General features: G+C 41.0%; 1 protein-coding gene across 7 annotated transcripts in view; it reads right to left on the bottom strand.

The window, feature by feature from the left end:
• Positions 1–18,146, bottom strand: part of LOC139768339 (uncharacterized) — a 391,369-nt gene that overhangs the window by 239,415 nt on the left and 133,808 nt on the right. The window contains exon 1 of one of the 7 annotated variants that reach the window (XM_071698424.1): positions 9,359–10,044. The exons of the other annotated variants lie outside the window; for them this stretch is intronic. The gene's annotated coding sequence lies outside the window, so the exon portion shown is untranslated. Of the gene's footprint in view, positions 1–9,358; positions 10,045–18,146 lie in introns of those variants that run through there. 7 annotated transcript variants of the gene reach the window in all.

The following is an 18,146-nucleotide window of genomic DNA, read 5'->3' as shown; positions in this document are numbered from 1 at the left end:
TAGACTGTCAAGTAGCTTACACGTGGATTGACAATTGCGAAATGGCTTTCATTACTTTGTATCTTCGCGCATTCTTAGAATTTAGCATACATCTCTTGATGATAAACACATTATTCTAGAACACTGTAATGTTGAAATTAATAGTCCATGACTCCAAAATTAAAGCAAAATTTATGAGCCTCAACTGTCACGTGAATGCAATATGTCATTAATTTCTAGCAACTACATCGTAGAGCTGGCAATAACAGCAATTGCGCAAAAGCAAAAAAGTAAGAAACAACGTCACGCGATATAATTCATTCGTATAAAAATATCAAGCTATGTAATCTCGTAAAAATGATTAATGTACATGAACACAAATGATTGATGCCTGACATCCGTAGAAATTACGTCAACATTACTGCTTCGTCGACAACATAATTTCGAATAGCGATACGAACTGTACGATAGAAAGTTTCGCTCAACCCAGACCTCTAGCGAAAAATACGGAACAACGCGAACATGCATAAGAGTCGTGACACGTGGAAGTAGCGAAAGCACGCTAAACCTCATTACGAGTTGTGACATACGACAGGGACGAGTCGCGCCTCTTGGTACACGCGCGCGAAGGATGATAAAAAGCGTGGAGTGGACAGGGGAAAAAATAATAAAGTTTATATCGCCAGGGATGGGGATGTGAGAAGCGGGAGGGAGAAGGGCACGTGGTGACTCCCAGTGATATTTATACAAAGACTGGAGTGTCGCCAAAATCCTAGACCTCTCTTTCCTTCTCTCTTCGTCCCGCTTTCCGTCTCGCTGCTTCTCCCTCTTTCAATCATTCGGCATCTCATTTCTACCGCTTATCTTTCTCTGTCTATCTATCTATTTATCTCTGTCTCTGTTCCTTTTGCCTAGAACCAAGGGTGCTCGACACGTAGAAAAGTGGATATTCAGCCTTGGCTTGCGCGCGGCAACTTCACAGCGAGTACTCCTATAGCTTTATTTGTCAACCACTTCGGGCCCGACGAACTTACCAACCGAAATTAAAGATCCCTGCGGGTAATGGCTAAGGTCGCCGTCCACTATTACTACCCTGTTACTGGCATCGACTGCTAGTATACACGGTAATGAATTTCATACTTCCCTCACATCCGCTTCTAAGCGACAAAAAGTACGGAAAGAACAAGAAAATGTTACACGCGTGCATTTTCTTACAATAATATAACGCAAAACATAAATCTGATTCAAATCCTTAATATTTAGACTTATATAACTAACTAAATAATTTTTTAATTTATTATGTAGCCAACCTCATTATAAAGAAAATAGTTAGATTAAATTAGAAACGTATTGTATCTCGCGTGAAATAGTCATTAATATTCAAAATGCTTCGTATCGCATGTGTTAGAGATGTGCGAGAAATGAAGAGAGAGATATAGAAGAGTCGCGTTAATACGCGCTTACGGTGCGAGCAATACGTGTATAGAATCGGCAGAACCGGAGCGGCTCGCTCTCTCGCTGCCGAAACATTACCGAAGACGATCGATCGCGGATATCGATATCCGCTTGTAGAGTACATCGTGGATATATTAAACTTATTATTCGAATACTCAGAGTTCTTTCCTGCCTTCGCACAATCCTAAGTGCTCCAATTCGTAACAGCATGTAAAGTTACATGTAGATTCACATAACAAGAAAAAATATCTTTCGCTGCTTTTTAAATAAATTATACCATTGTGAAAATTATGAATCTAAAATCGGACATGAGTTTTACGTCATTCGCATACTTCCTATATAAATTCATAAAACCAATTTTATAAATACTCAACTAAACTCCAATTTACATGTATCTGAATGGGCAAGTATCTATATGGAGGAAATATCGTAAGCCCACTTGAGCCATAAGAATCGATACGATGCACCGGATATCCAATTGACCACGAAGATTCCAAAGCAATGACTATAGCTTGCAAGGTTTTCTTCAGTGGTTATCGTGGAAGGTCTTAAAGCCGAACAACCTAGCGATCGACATGGCGTATTTCGATTTTATCGAGCTTTTCCTGTTCGCCAGCATCGTTGCCCGGAGCTATTGCTAAGTCTTTGATTTTCAGACATCTGCTCCCAGCTATCATGTTCTATAGAAAGTGCGGAATAACTATCGAAATCGATGAAAAACATAATTTTCTTTATCACTTAAGTAACTTTTCGATTTGATGGTAGCGATTATCGAATAAAACAGTCCATCACGCTAATTACTGCGTTACCCTTTTTAATTTCGTATTATTCTTTAAATTTATTTTTAGTTTCATATAAATTTTCTAACTTAATTTTAAAAATATTAGCTCGATTACATCTACAATATTCTTTTCTACTTTCACTAAATAAATTTAAACAAATAAAGTTTACATTTTTACAATTTCCTAAAAAATTAATATATTCATATATAACAAATCTCTCTCTTTCATTTTCTCTCTCTCATATACTAGTCATAATCGCGAATTCCTGTTCAAAAGGAAGACTATAAAATATTACACCATCATTAAATCTTGAAAAGTTGTACCGTTTTGCATAACATTTTCTTTCGACAACGACAAGCATCGAATTCTCGAGTTGCACTTCGAGATCAACTTAACTCCAACGCGAAAATATATAAAGATATCACGATGTCGTGAAGGAAGATCGCCCGGTATCCAACGATTAAGGGAGTCATTAAAGTAAAGATACCCCGTGGACGCCTGAAGTGATCGTCGTCAGGCGGTGCAGTGATAACCGTAAAAGAATACGAGGAGCATTAAGAGAAAGAAGCCGCGTCATCTTGCACGCACGATCGCCTCCTAACGACCGTAACACTGTTGCACCGAAGGACAAAAATGCAACCCGCCCGTTTGTGTGTCCCGTCCCTCTAGGGCCTTCATGACATTTAAATGACCGTTTTATATCTCGTTACCTCTTTACACGCCCGCCTTCCTGCGCGTCATTACTCTTAAGATACATGTTTATTCTTCCCGGATTCGTCCATTAGCATGAGCGATATTTCAAAGCGCTTCTTCCTATTTCTTCGCGACGGGGAAGTAAAAATGAAAAATGCGAGTGAGCAATACAAGCCCCGAGGAATTTAAATATACATAATATAAAATCGATAATACGATACAAAGAAAAAAATAATCTGATAAATTATTTCTTATTTATTATCGTTAATAGATCAATAAAATATAAAACGCGAATATTAAACACGAAATTGAGTTCTTCTTAAATACCGGTCGTTACTATTTCAAGGTACCGCATTTGTGATGCAAGCAACATCTAAATTCTAACCATTGCGTACTCTAAATGCCGACGGGGCGCTATTGTGTGAGGCGCGTCGATACCGATATAAAAGCGTACGTCCTCGAGGCGAGCACGCGCGACTAGCTCAGAAAATGGAATCGCACAAAGCGCCAGTCAGGTAGCCTAATGAATTCAGCATGCGACACGAGAATGTCTCGAGGACTTCGTGGTTTGCCAACAAATGTTCGTCGTCTCGAAATTGCGAACGTGAAACATCGTATGGCCAGTATGTTCCGTATCCCCTTCAAATAAGCTCTCTAATTGCGACTGATGCATCTAATCAACAACAATTAGCGTCTGCCCGGAAAACTCTCTCCATAATAAAATATAAGAAGAGAGAACGCACATATTTAAAGAGATTCGTTTTTAGAAATGGATAATTTTTTAAAACTATTGAATAAAAATGTTGGAAATTTTATAATATTAAAATTATTGTATTAAATTATAAAAACCGTTATAAACATTTGACGTTGTGCATACGATCTTGTGCGATTAGTATGATTCTTCTTGTGCACAATAAAAGTTGTAGAAATCTATGTATATTTCTTGGATAACTTCCAAACACGAAACAATGACATTACGCACGTGTAACAACAGGTCAACCTTATCAGCGATAGGAAACGCCATATAACGGACAAGAGTAAATCGAGAGGTGTAGAAATATCCAGAACGAAGACAGGAGACGAGAACGAGGAACAGCTGTCGGTTTGGCCTCAATGTGTAGCCACGATGACGTTTACGTGCGTGTCAGTCGTGTGTCACATTCAGCGCGATGGCCCTTTTTCCCGAAATTGACCGGCAATGGATATGAAATAAACAAAAAAAGAACAGTTCTAGCGTGTCTGGCGCTCTTCATGTGCGCAGTCCTATTTTTAGGAACAATTTTCGATGAGCTTCGCGATCGATCCATTCTAATATCAAATTCTTTAACACGGCTAAAGGAAGACGTGTGTCAAAAGAGGTCGTTAATTAAATTAAAGTTGCAGGACCCCGACGACAGGTGAATAGGCATTATCGAAACATTCCGCGGTTTTCGATCGTACGTGCGCACACGTGGCTTTCTCTCGACACGGGATTCCTTTTCCTGAAAAAGTTTACTCCATCGAGCTTGCAGGCAATTTCACGATTCAGATCTCGCGTGCAGCAGAAATCGTTTATCCGACTTTTTTCTTTTCTCTTTCTTTCCTTTTTTCTTTCTTTTTTTTTTGTTATCGAAGTCAGCACCTAGTCGCCGGCTTTTCTACGGTGCAGCAAGTTCGTAACGAGTTCCATCGATTTCCTCCCGCAGCGATATATTGAAATAAACCAAGGAACGCGGAGAAATATTCCGCGAGGAACAGGAAAGAAGAACGGTGGGACCGCGTGAGCGAGTGGAACAACCGCAATAAACGGAAACTACCGTCCATGCAACCGGAAATGAATCGCGAGTAAGACCCGGTGTAACGGAAGAGTAAGCATCGAGAGCGAGTTGCGTTTTTCCTTTCTGTTTTACTTTCCTGGGCGAAGACAAGATGATTTAATGATATTTCCTTTTATAGCATTATAATACAGACGTCTGTCTATATACGGTGTAAATAAAAACACATTTAAACACGCATAAAAATAATTCTGTGCAAATAATTCAATAGAAAAAAAAAGAATGATAAAAATATCTCTAGAAATAAAGATATTTTCATAATTATATTTTATAAAAATACGCATTTCAATGGTTCGCGTAGAAAAATCCTATCGCCAGTCGCGGCATAATATTTTATTTCACACAGCGAGCAGACATTTCGTAATATTCCTCGCGCGACATATTACATTCATAAAAAGGCTTTAATATAAAAAATCCGTGTGAATAATTGCGACGTCTGAAATTATATTACGGAAGCTCGCGGTTGCTCTCGGTTTGCCGATAAAAAGAATCGACCTTGAAGGGGAGGCGACGGAAGATAGGTCGGAAATATCGCAGACTCCTACTCCCCCGGGTTACCACGGAAACGGTAGGACACTTTTGATAAGGTGCGACCGTGATCTCGACCCCTCGCGCGTTTGGTTTATTCGGGGAAAACGGTTGCTACCTGCACGTTCACGCACGAACGATTTATCCCTCAGCTATTGAACCTCCTTCTTTGTACACGTCAACTTGAGGAGAGAAAAAATCAGTGTTAAAATAATATGTATCGCAAGAGATATATAGATATAGTTGTGTAAAGATTCGTATATATTCTCACTATACAGGGTACTTCGAAAAAAATGTTAACACTTATATGGAAGTAACTTCTTTAGAAAAACAGGATTGATAATTTCACAAGACATCATAGTAATAAATATATTTTGTCTTCAAAGAGTCTTCACTTGTTCATCATTGCAATGCGCAAGATCTCCGGCAGAAAATTGCAAATGTGATTGCAACAATACCCAAAGAAATGTGCTTCAGGACTTTGGAGACCACCTAGAGAAGATTCCAAGAATATGTTGACAGTGATGGCGAACAAATGGAGACTTTTCGAAGATAAAATACATTTGTTATTATGACATCTTGTATTATCAGTTCTGTTTATCTAAAAAAGTTATTTTCAGATAAACTAATATTTTTTTAAGAACTCTGTATATTTTATCTTTTAAGAAAAAAGATTAAGCAAAATAAATCTAGTGGCAAATTATTTATCGCTAATTACTGTATTTACTCCAGTATGTGACAATTAAATAGAATTAGTACGTCGACCTATAATTAGATCAAAATCAAACAAACCGATTTCACATTGTTACAAAATAGTAGCCAAACAATCGTGCTCTGTGCCAAGACAAAGTATAAATTTCCCGTCAAGATGCTCCATCAGTATGTGTAATAATTAGAAGCATTAAATGTCTCTCATGTTTAAATAAATTGGTGTCTTGGAACAAAAATCAATATTACACTGCGATTTGGAAAAAATATGTCACATATATGTATATAAGATATTTGTTCTCTCATTCTTTAAGTCACAGAATATTATCAACTATTTATATACTACTTCGATATGATCAATCTTATCCAGCGCCGTCCGCGCAAGGAAAAAAGAATATCGATTACTAATCTTAGCTCGCCTACGCAACAAGTAGATAATTATTTTCATACGTGATATAGATAACAAAAGTGTCCTTACCGGCAAGAAAGTGCACATCGCCCGCGCCGTGAAGTAAAAATGCAACAAATGCAGAAGCTAACATTTCGACATGCGGCATGGATGCAATACGTTATGTCGGGGATGGTCGCTGATCTCGGACGGCTGTGGCCACGGGATACACAATGTAAGTTATTCTATTTATATGGTTGCACGGTCACGGAGAGAACGAAAGAAAGAGGGAGGTAAAGAGGGAGAGAAAGAACGAGAGAGAGACTCTGATTTCGCAACACGGTCTCGTCAACGTCGTGTTTTAAGCGCTGCAAAGTTAAAACGGAGCGCAGTATTTTGAGGACTCGTCAAACGTAACGTAATGTGCGCGCGTGCCTGATCGTGATTTATTTCTAGCGGCTCGTTCGTTATCGGAAGATCGAGGTCTTCGCGAAGAAATTAACCTCATGACGAACGTGTCTAAAATTATTACAATTTCTTAGCGTTTCTCTAATATCCTAAAAAAGTTAAATGATTTATATATATATATATATATATATATATATATATATTAACGTAACAAATATAAATAAATTTAATTTCAATGTTATTACAATTCAGAAACAGGCACATTGCCCACACAATACTAATTGCAAGTTCCTTTACACAGTTAAAGCAAAGATATAAGCATTGTGTCCCATAAGCGTGTAAAGGCGCGATGCAAATATCTAAGATTTAATTAAAACCTTCAGAATCGGGGGAACGATCTCGCCGTCCTAAACGAGGCGGAACGTCGCGAACGATCGTACAAGAACGCGCGAGTAACGTCTCATTGGGCACAGATTGACCTAATTACCGAGAGGAAACGTCTGGCACGACTCATCTCGTTGGCGCATTTGGTGCGTTGCCTGCTTTCTGCAAATCGTCTTCCATTCATAGATTCTTATGACACGAAGAAAATTTCAAACTGCAATAGTCAGCCACAATCTGCGGAAATATCGTCGAGTAATGGTCGTTAAACGTATCCTAGATCCATCTCTTTATTTGTATGATCTATTCTTTTTTGGATAATTCTTTTGTTTTGCAATTTTTCTTGGTAATAAATAAAAAAAATAGCAAGAAGCAACTTTTAGAAACTTTCAATAATAAATATCTATCTATCTTACAAAATCTTAAATGAAATTTGTATTAAAGTCTTTTTGAAATCAGAAAAGAAACTGTCGATAAAAAAGTCGTGTCTCAATAAAACGGAAAAAGTCGAAAAGCAATTATAAAATATTCTACTTGTTCATCGAGGAATGTATGTACTTTTACTAAACCGGAAATATACGCGTTAATGTACAATACGAATCGTTCTTATCGACTGTCTTTTTACACAGCCACAGTCTTTTGTATATTCGCGAGACACACACCCACGACGATCCGTTCATTAAATCATAAAAGCAGTCATTGAAACTTTGATCGCGCCATTGATAATGATAAAATTGAAAATTTTACAGAAAGTCTGCGAATATCCCGAACGCAATTGTAAACAATATCTGCTGTTGGATGAGTTACATAATCGATTAACCATTAGCGTTTCAAATTTAGTTTTAAAATCATTCAAAGAGTTTTTTGAGTTTAATCCATTATCGAACAAACCGTACATTAAAAATGGAATAATAGAAATAATATAATAAAAATATAATCGTAAGGTTTTATAGTAAAATATAAAATATGTAAAAATATATTTCTTCTCATTTACATCATCTATCATCTATCTATTTGAGATATGATAAATGTCTCAGCATTTTAAGTACCGCAATCAATGTCCAATCAAAACAAAGATCGGGACACGTGCTATCGGCACGTCGCCAAATCGCCATATATCTCCTATACTGACAAAAGGAACAATAATGACGCGACACGTGCGACCGAGCAACTAGAAAGTACATGATCTACTGTAATCTTACCTCCGTATTGCGCGATTTTGATTGTGTAATAAAATACGACATAAGTCATTGAAACGTTGAAACCAACGAAAGAAATATCGACATTTAAAAAGCACTACATCAATTTCTAAAATAAAAATTTTAAACGATTGTATTAATTTTTATTAATTTAATTATTGCAATAAATGTAAAAATTTCTTAATTTATATTAGTGATGTACTATAAAGCAACTTGTATTCGATTTCAAATGAATAGAGGCATTGATATCTTGTTAAATATATGTGTCTAATAAATGTTTATATATATATTAGTAAAAATATTGACCTAAATACCCACTCAAGACTCGCTATCGTATTTCGTGTCTGTAATAAGAATCGTATTTTCACGAGGCCGTTTCGCAACGAGAGCGGCAGGCGTGTAAATGTCTCTCGCAAACCGGCGAGACTTCATTCCCACCGTAAAGCACAGTTTTATTTGCATAGCCGTTTCTCGGCGAACGTAGCAGTGCGCGGAAGTTTGTCAATACGATTATGACAGATTTATCTGCGATAAAATGCACGCGGGTATACGACGGCATCATCGATGTATTTTCTGGCCACCTCACAAATGCCACGTTTAGTCTCACAAATGCCAAACATGATCCGTACAAAAATCAACGAGAGAAAGATTGGCAATTAACAAATTCGCTTTCTCATTGTGCACTTAATGCTGAACCCGAACATATATCTCGCTCGATCAAAAATCACTAAAGCATAGAAATTTATTAATAAAATTACGTGATCGTAAATCCGCACGGCTGTGAATCATGGTTTCAAACGCAAACAACTCGTTTCGTAACGTGCACATTATACGAGTCGTGTACGAGCAAAAGGAGTGCAGTAAGATAAAAACAAATAAAGCGGAGCGAAAGTAGAAAAAGACAAACCGTGTCGTAACACGGATGTGTAGAGGAGTGTTTCCTTAGCGCGAAGAAAAAAAAAAGATTTACTTTCACACACACAACGATGTGCTGTCAAATTTTCAAAGCACGAGATCACTCACATCATCTTCCTTCGTCGCGACGATCTCTCTTCGCCTTCCTCTCTCCCGCCTTTCCCGTTACGACACGAGCTGCGGCACAATCGCGAGGAGAATCGACGGGAATCGCGCGCGGACACAGGCTTCGGCCTATCCTCGGCACTTGCTCCTCTCGAGAAAACAGCCGGCGATCGATTTAATCGCCGATCGATTCTCTGCTCCCTCACACTCTAATCGCGCGCGAACGCGCTCCGTTATGGCGCCACGTTCGGTGATTAACGACGATACAACAACCACCGCGACGTGACACGCGCGTACGAATTTCCATCGCTCTCGGGCTCTCGCGTGGCGCGAACCAGCGGCACGGCCGAGAGCCAATTCTCACCGGACGGAAACACTGTGCGCACGCGAGGTCGACGCCGAAAGCTCGACGACGATTACGATGACGACAACGATGACGAACGACGACGACGACGACGGGCACGCCGACGACGACAACAACCGGCACGCGAGGACTCCTCTCTTCCGCCGCGGCCGCGCACGATTCGCCACCACCGACGACGGAGAGAGCGACGACGACGTTCTCGTGGATGCCGCAAGCGCCGTCGCACGGCCAGTCGACGAACCGTCGAGGGAGAACGAGCGAGAACGACTGACGAGGCACGAGACCAGCGGAAACAGAGACCGGTGCACCGGCGCGCGTCCCGCGCGTAGTGGAGTACAGCGATGAGCGGCGCAACGCGGAGCGCGCCCAGTAGAAACGGAAAGCGGTGCACCGGCGCGCTTCCCGCTTCCCGCTTCCCGCTTCCCGCTTCCCGCGCGTAGTAGAATAGAGCGACGAGCGGCGCGGCGCGGCGCGGCGCGGCGCGGGGTGGCCAGTGGAGTAGAGCGACGAACGACGCGGCGCGGCAAGGGGCGACCAGTGGAGTAGAACGATGAGCGACGCGACGCGCGGGGCGGCTAGTAGAAACGGACAACGGTGCACCGGCGCAAGTCGCGCGCCTAGTGGAGTAGAGCGACGAGCGGCACGGCGCGGCGCGGCGCGGCGCGGCGCAAGACGGCCAGTGGAGTAGAGCGACGAGCGGCGCGGCGCGGGGCGGGGCGGACAGTGAAACAAACAACGATGCACGAACTCGCGTCTCGCGAGCTGCCAGTGAAATAGAGCGACGATAGAGAGTATGGTGCGGCGCGGATGGGTTGTATATAAATAATCTCCGTTATGGCATTGTAATAAGTCGCGTTTTCCGCTCTTGAAAAAAATCAACGGAAAGGATCGAAACCGACGCTAAGAAAAAACTGCGATAAAACTCGTAAGCGACAAATGAACGAACATATACAAATAAACGCGTATGCGTGCGCGAGGAAACGAATAGATTTTCGTCCGTGGACGCGTTTTCAGTCGTTTGCCGCGCTCTGCGTCGCGGCGCTCTCGACGTCGGGACGCCCATCACCTGTGATGTTCGACTACCCCCGTCGTCTCGCGTCCTTCCGCTACCAATGTGCCAAGGAGAGAGGCGTCCCGATGTTCGCGCACACGCGCTCCGCCACGCGCGTGCTCGTTTCTCCTCTTCTTCCACTCCGTACCGTCGCGCACCTACCCTCCTACCCTTTTTACCGCTTTCCTTCTTACGTCATTTGAATCCGTCCGTGTACAGGGTGAAACATTTATCTTAACCGTTTTGAATAACTCCGCGACGCATTGCGCGGCGAAATTGCGTCGGTGTGTGTGTGTGTGTAAGACAAATTAATATTTCGTAATGAATATTTCCAAGATGTATCTTTTGAAGAAGACATCGTGAAGAGAAATGTAATATTATAAGAATTTAGGAAAATATGATAAACGACGTATTTGGGCTTCTCATAAACTATGAAATAGATGTTACGTTTATTAGACTCGAGAAGAATTGTAAATCCTATCAATATCAAAAAGATGAATGGGAACTTCATAAAACATCCCATGCGTTGTAACGGGATATTCGATCCGTCGAGGCAAAACGACTCGTGGATGGATCGAGGAAAAACAAACGATTCTTTTTTTAAGATCTCCCAGGCCGGCGAGTCCCGAGATGTATCTCCGATATAGGTAACCCATAGCACGAGGAAAAGCGTGGACAAGCTTACTCCCGTAGTACAAATGTTATCGTTCGATCCGCCACCCGTAGTATTTCCCCGCGGTGCCGAATGCAAACGTTTGTTTTCGCAATCCGCGGGACGCGCAGCCGCGCATTTAGGGCAAAAAAAAAGTGGGATCTGGCGGAGCATGGTTTATCGAGCCGGAAGCAGACGCTCGGGAGAGAGAGAGAGAATGAGAGAAAAAGAGAAAAAGGGGAGAGGCAGCACGTACTCTCGCCGCCGCGAAGTCATAATCCGCTTGAGTTCGCGTATTTCTCGACGCGATCCCGCAGATAACGCCAGAAGCCCAAGGGATTGGCAACGTGTGCGAGAATTCGATTAAGCTCCCTTACATATATAAAAAAATGTACAATAAAATAATACATTACGAAATATCGTAATGTGTTGAAGGATATTTGGAATTTAAATAGAAAATGGGATTAGTTTTTCCTAATTCTGCGTTAGACATGTCCACATACGACAAAGATAATATTGATTTATTTTCGAATGGAGTGAGATCGAGGTGGTCGGTAGGGGCAAACCGCGAATTGACGACGGTTAAGCGTATTAGCCGAGAAAATTATGGTCCTGGGTCATAGAGAGCATAAAGATCGACCGGCAGTGCCATAAATCGCAAAAATGGCGTTGCAGAAATCGCGTCTTTTAATTAAAAAATATATTAAAAAATGAGATTCAGATTTCGTTATATCCTGCTTCATTTATATCAAATAGTGTATTTATTCTTATTCCAACAAAATTTTATTCTTCTTATTACTCTTAAATTAGATCGCATTTTACTTCCATTTCTTTTCGAATGGTTGTTCATAAAAACATGTATATGCATGTATGCGATGTATAAATATATGTGATATGCATGTATACGATGTATAAATATATGTGAATGTCTACAATGTCTTGAGTTCGAGTCGGTGAGTTTGCCAAGCCTAAATAACTGTGCAAAATAGTCTGCAGAAAATCACATCATTTTATTCAGTTTAGGTTTAGACATTCCCTCTTCCTCTTTCGCAAAATTCACGGGACTCGAAAATTTAGAGCCTGTTCCCTAATAGATTTACGAAGCGAGGAGAAAGCGCGGCTCTATTTGTCTCGTTCACCTAATTAGTACTCGCGTAAACTAAATAAAGTCCCGGGATTTATTGGACGCGTGTGCTAATACTGGATGCTCGATCTTACGGAGAGAAATACGAACGCTTGTCGCAAGTTAATATGCATTCAGCGAAATAATCGTCGCACCGAATCATTTAAAATTCCACGTAAGAAACTGATTTTAACGAGTTTATTTTTAATTAGCAGTAGAGACTTTATTTTTAATTAATTCTAAATATCCTTTGCTTTAACGAAGGTCTCTCATATGATGCTTAAAGCATACGATGCTTAAAGCAAAGAAATTTAATATTGAATATTGGAAAACTCAATTCCAATTTTAATTAACACTGACTGACAGTAATTGTGTGCAACGTAGCCTTGACCTCTGAAGAAAATTCTAAGACGCTAAACTACTATTAACAATGGACACGGTTATTCGATGTTGATCACCGAGACAGCGAGCGCTCGACTGCATCAACACGATGGTGTTATTAAGTGCGTGTGCAAATAAATTGAGTTCTCTGTCCCTGCATCTCGTACACTATAACGTTGTTGTCGTATTCACACATCTAAATGTCTGCATACACGTAGCTCCGTGAGTCACGTCATTTTAGAATATTCTGCGCGCTGTCGTAATAGCTTAGATATATGATCCAGTATTTGCAGATAAGTATTCGATACATTTTAAATAGAAACTACATGGCAAGATTACAATAATTATTTTACCAAGCTCTCGTAATCCTTAATGCACAGATTAATTATAAAGAAAATGTTGAAAAAGGGATACTTTAATCTCCCGTAAAATATAAATGAAGTAGCTTAAGTTCAGATTATATAATACAATAGCAGTGGCGGGGACTCTCTTATATGCTCGTCATCACGCGGAGCGCATAATCCTCGATGCAACTACTCGAGAAATTTTTAACGATTCCATGCAAAGTAAGATTCAATATTTATTTATTCACGTATTAATCTTGTTCCGTACATGAGGCAATAAATTTATTTGAAAGCGTATTTCGTGGCTATAAACATTGCCTTTTTTCTATTCAACCGATGCGTGCTTTGAAAAAAAGGCACGGATTTAATTAAAATATTCCATGCGCTTTTCATGCCAGCACGAAATACGCTTTGCACGCTATATAAAGATATTCCCTCTCCGAATACAATGCGCAATCCGGGAGAACCCCGCCGAGATAAATTCTGACCATCTTTTCACGTAAAAACGCACCCATTAGTAAAGGTTATATTTCGCGCTCGCTCTCTTCCGTGATCCGCGATTAATAATAAATGCGACCGTTACATTGACGACATCGGAAAGAGAAAAGATCGAACGTCGATGATAAAAACAACATTCGGTACCTATTTATTGCTAGAGAAACGTCATAACGTCGAGACATCGTCACACATTTTTGGCAGAGGATCAACTAACGTCGAAACGAGCGCGATCCGCTCTACGCTTCTATAGCATAGCTTCGGCTCTGCCGTTTCATTCATCATGGTTCATTTGATTAAGCCCACGCGGCTTATGGCTGCGTTTCGCGTGAATCGTGTGCACCACGGCTATGGAATGCTTCCAAAAGCCGTTGGGAACATAGCGGAGAACGAAAAGAGCTTATCGGCCGTTACCAGAAATTTTCGCTGACGTACATTCGCGGTAGATTTCGCGGAATCGCTCCATAGTACGCGTGCACGTCGTCGTTGCGGCCTCCGCTAATGAGCATTCCGATATTATCCCCCTCCTCTCGGCTCAAATCATGAGCCGTGATATGCATTAAGAACTATGCGATGCACGCACGCGGTAGCTTTCGTAACTTCGTATACACACGTGTTATTGCAAATTACCACAAAACCTTTTTATAACATGATTGAATTGAACTAAAGATACATATGTATTTCATGATTCTTTAAATATTTTTATATTTTATATTTGTGATACATTATGGTAATAATTTTTTAACAAGTTTCCTTTTATAATATAAAAATTACCATTTTTAAAAACTTTGAATATAGATAAGTTTATCTAATAGGTTTTATTAACTAAATCTTCAGATTATTTTCAATAAAATAATAAATTTGACAAAATCATCAATTCTATATCTTAATTGCAGAAAACATGTAGATATATATTCGTTACTTATGTCAGTGATTATAAAGCTTTATTACTTCCCGTCTGTCTATGCACACACGCAAAGCCATTTGCACGTTTCATGCTGCAATTTCGTAACTGCGATTAAACACGAAGGGGACACGACGTGACGTTAAAGACAGCTTCAGCCCTCCAATCTGCTTGTTACTCGTCACAATTCCGCGAGGATATCGAATGCCGCGCAATAAGCGCAGTGCAGGGTTTCCCTTTTTCAAAATCACGCTGACGTTACATCGACGCGAAATCACCTCGCCATCGATCGATCGGCGGTTTTTCCCTCTCTCTCTCTCTCTCTCTTTTTATATATTTCGAAATGCTCCGTGTAATGCTCAGGGAGCCGATTGCGACAGCGGATGTTGGAGCGCGGGCGCAAAAATAGCTGACAGATAGCCGACTGAATGGTGTTACCGCTGCGGTGGCCCGTAGATTACTGCGCGGACCGGCGAAACTTCGTTTTTGACAGACAGGTCTGTTATTACTGTCACTCCGGCTCCCTTCGCAGCCCTGACGGCAGCAGCGGCGTTAATCCTTTCGTCACTGTGCCCTGCGCCCTGTCAGCGTCCGTCGAATTACTTTAATGAGGAATTGTGCACACTGGGTTGAATACCGTCGTCGTCCCGCCTCGTTTCGCACGTCGCAGCGGCCCGAGCGATCTCACGTTAACTGTAGTTTAATTAACTTTTTAACGCATCGTACCCTGTCCTGTCCGACTCGTATTTTGTTGGCGCTATGTCCTTCCTTCTGCCGAATGTACATATTACGTCACGGTTCTCCCAGGAAACCCGGTAGTGTATTTTTTGACGTGACAGAATATTTCTGACGTTTAAACCGCGTTCTATTTAAAATTCATTTAGACAAGATAATATTCACGATGTACACGAAAGACATTGTGCAATATCCCGGATGCAAGGATTCACTATCTCGTACTCGAAAAAGAGTACGGCTTAATTAACTGAAAGCGATGAGCTAAAAAAAAGATAAACGTAATCTCGCGCAAACGGTGCGAGAGATACAAGAGCTATTTTCGAGTCTGAGATTAATTCGAGGTAAAATAAGTCGACCGCGATAGTCGAACACAGAGGACAATCGCAGCTCCTTCCAGGAAGACGATGCTCGAGATAGCTTTTTTCCATTTAACGTTGGCTGTAATTTTAATTCTAAAGCTGCATTTTTAAGCGGGATTAAGAAAGCTTCTCGTGACTACAAATACATACACAGACTGCACTTTATTAATACTGAATATATATGTAATAAGTCTTGTCCTGGTACGATTGAGCCACCATTCCCAGGATATGGAATTATCGCGTGCAAGTTGAATTCCGCGGCCTTCTAAGGTGACGTTTCTCCCTTTTTTTTTTCGCTGAATTGTCGGCGGTGCGAATCGAATTAAAATTCCGCAGCGTCGTTACAACCCTCGTACAAGAGTCTAAAGCAATGCCACTAAAAGGGATGAGAATATACCGTGCGGCATTCCACGTGCTTGCGTGACTACGAGAGTTTCAGGGTCGTTTCGAAGGTATAAAGCTAGCGGGACTGAATTGTTCTTTCGTTTACCCTTGCATTGTTGGTATCGCATTGTAGCTACCGTTTACTCGGTCAAAAATCCACGTTTTACGTTATGACTTTAATATGTATTCAAGATTTGGAAAACCAATTTCAATGGATAGCACGTATATCGCGTGCGAAGATGATCTCAAAAACTCTATCAGACGACAACTACAGAAACTATAGATTTACATGTCGTATAACTTATTATAAGCAATTTATTAAAAATATTTAGTTAATAATAATATATAAACAATAAATAAACTGTATGTTATGTAAAAATATATTATGTTTGCAACGTCGACGATTGTATACATCTTATTGTCAACAGCAGGAGAATAACGATATTTGGATTAGTATCCCAGTCAACGTTTGTCGATCGCGAAATCAAAGCGCACGAAAGTAACGACGCACGCGGAGAAGTTCGCCGCAGTTCTCAGACATCGTCGTCAATCAAGGAACGAGCACCGGGCGATTCCTCCCATCCAGGAAAGTCTCGGCAAGTTCCGCGGACTCGTTACACGAACAGGGAAGACGAACGGCGCGGCGAGTGTTTGCCTTTCGCGAGCGCGAGGAGAAAGTCCCGGGTAAATTCGCCTCCTTTCACCCGCGGGCGGGTCGGCGCTCCCGCCGCCGCCACCACCGCCGCCGCCGCCGCCGCCTCCGTCTAAGAAGGATCGATTCGTCTAAGGGCAACAGCTATCCGTTAACGGGACGGAATAGCCTCCGGGGAGAGATCCTGAACCGTGCACAGCGCACACAACGCGGCCTGTCGACCTCCAAGACGCGACGTGCGGGACGGCGCCGGCGTCTCGCGTCCGTCGACCCAGCCTGAAATTAATGCCTGTCCCTCGCAATAACTTATCCGTCGACTCGGTATATTATAGTACACGATCGTCGTTTGCTGACGAATGGCAAACTATTTTCTCCGAGAAAAGCCTCTGTTATCTCCCGGCGCGCTTCTCTCCCATCTACTTATGAACCTTAATGTTAAATCCTAAAGTGTGATGAGCAACCATCCCATGTCCCTCCCATGAATTTTTCATGTACTGAATATATAATGATAGCTATTATATGTATGTTTCGCTTAAATTAATAAAAACATAATATTTTTTAAACATGCCTCTCGTTATTTTATTTTATACTTATCTAACCTGCGAGAAAATGCAGCGACGAAGGAATGTCATGCGTTAAGTTACGCGCGCTTCTTAACATCGATCCAGAATGCGGAGAAGCGTAAGAAAATATTTCAATTAAGTCAACGAGTACAAATACTACGTTAATGTTGCTGTCTGTGTGTTTCATACGATCCTTTGCTTTGTTGTTTTTGGCTCTATGAAACAGAATAGCACTGGCTTTAGTGACGCTCGTTAAAACGCGTCAGTTTGTGCGCGTCTCACGTCGACGATTCGCGTATACGACGTTGTTAGTCATCATGTCGTTCGTGGAAGATGATATTTTCGCCTTCTCGAGTTTTCGTCTTTTTTTTTGCAATGTCCAGCCAAGTAAGGCATTGTCTTGATGCAACTACGTCACCGTCGGACAGGAAATATCGTCGCATCGAAACTCTGCTGCGTCACCAAGGTTTGTTGTTCGATAATATTATGACGAGATGCCATAACAGCTGATAATATGCAAAACATAGAAGGTTTGAATATAAAAGCGATGTTTGCTACTGTCTGTTAATAAAAAAAATTGTATGTCTACTGTCTGCCAAAAGTCGTATCCTATATGTCGATTATAGACATATAGTTTTAGAAATTTCAACAAATTAGTCTTCATTAACAATTTCACGAAACGTAAGAAATCTGCTGAAACTTGGACAAAAAAAATCGTCCAATTTAAGAAATATATTATACAATAGATTTGTTTGGTATTATTCTTGCGCGGGATAAATCCACC

This window comes from Temnothorax nylanderi, unplaced genomic scaffold, assembly GCF_030848795.1.
Source record: "Temnothorax nylanderi isolate EJ_2023f unplaced genomic scaffold, tnyl_v1.0 TNYL_tig0015_pilon, whole genome shotgun sequence".
Taxonomy (NCBI): domain Eukaryota; kingdom Metazoa; phylum Arthropoda; class Insecta; order Hymenoptera; family Formicidae; genus Temnothorax; species Temnothorax nylanderi.
The sequence above is the reverse complement of the archived record's forward strand: the minus strand, read 5'-3'. Positions and strand labels throughout refer to the sequence as shown.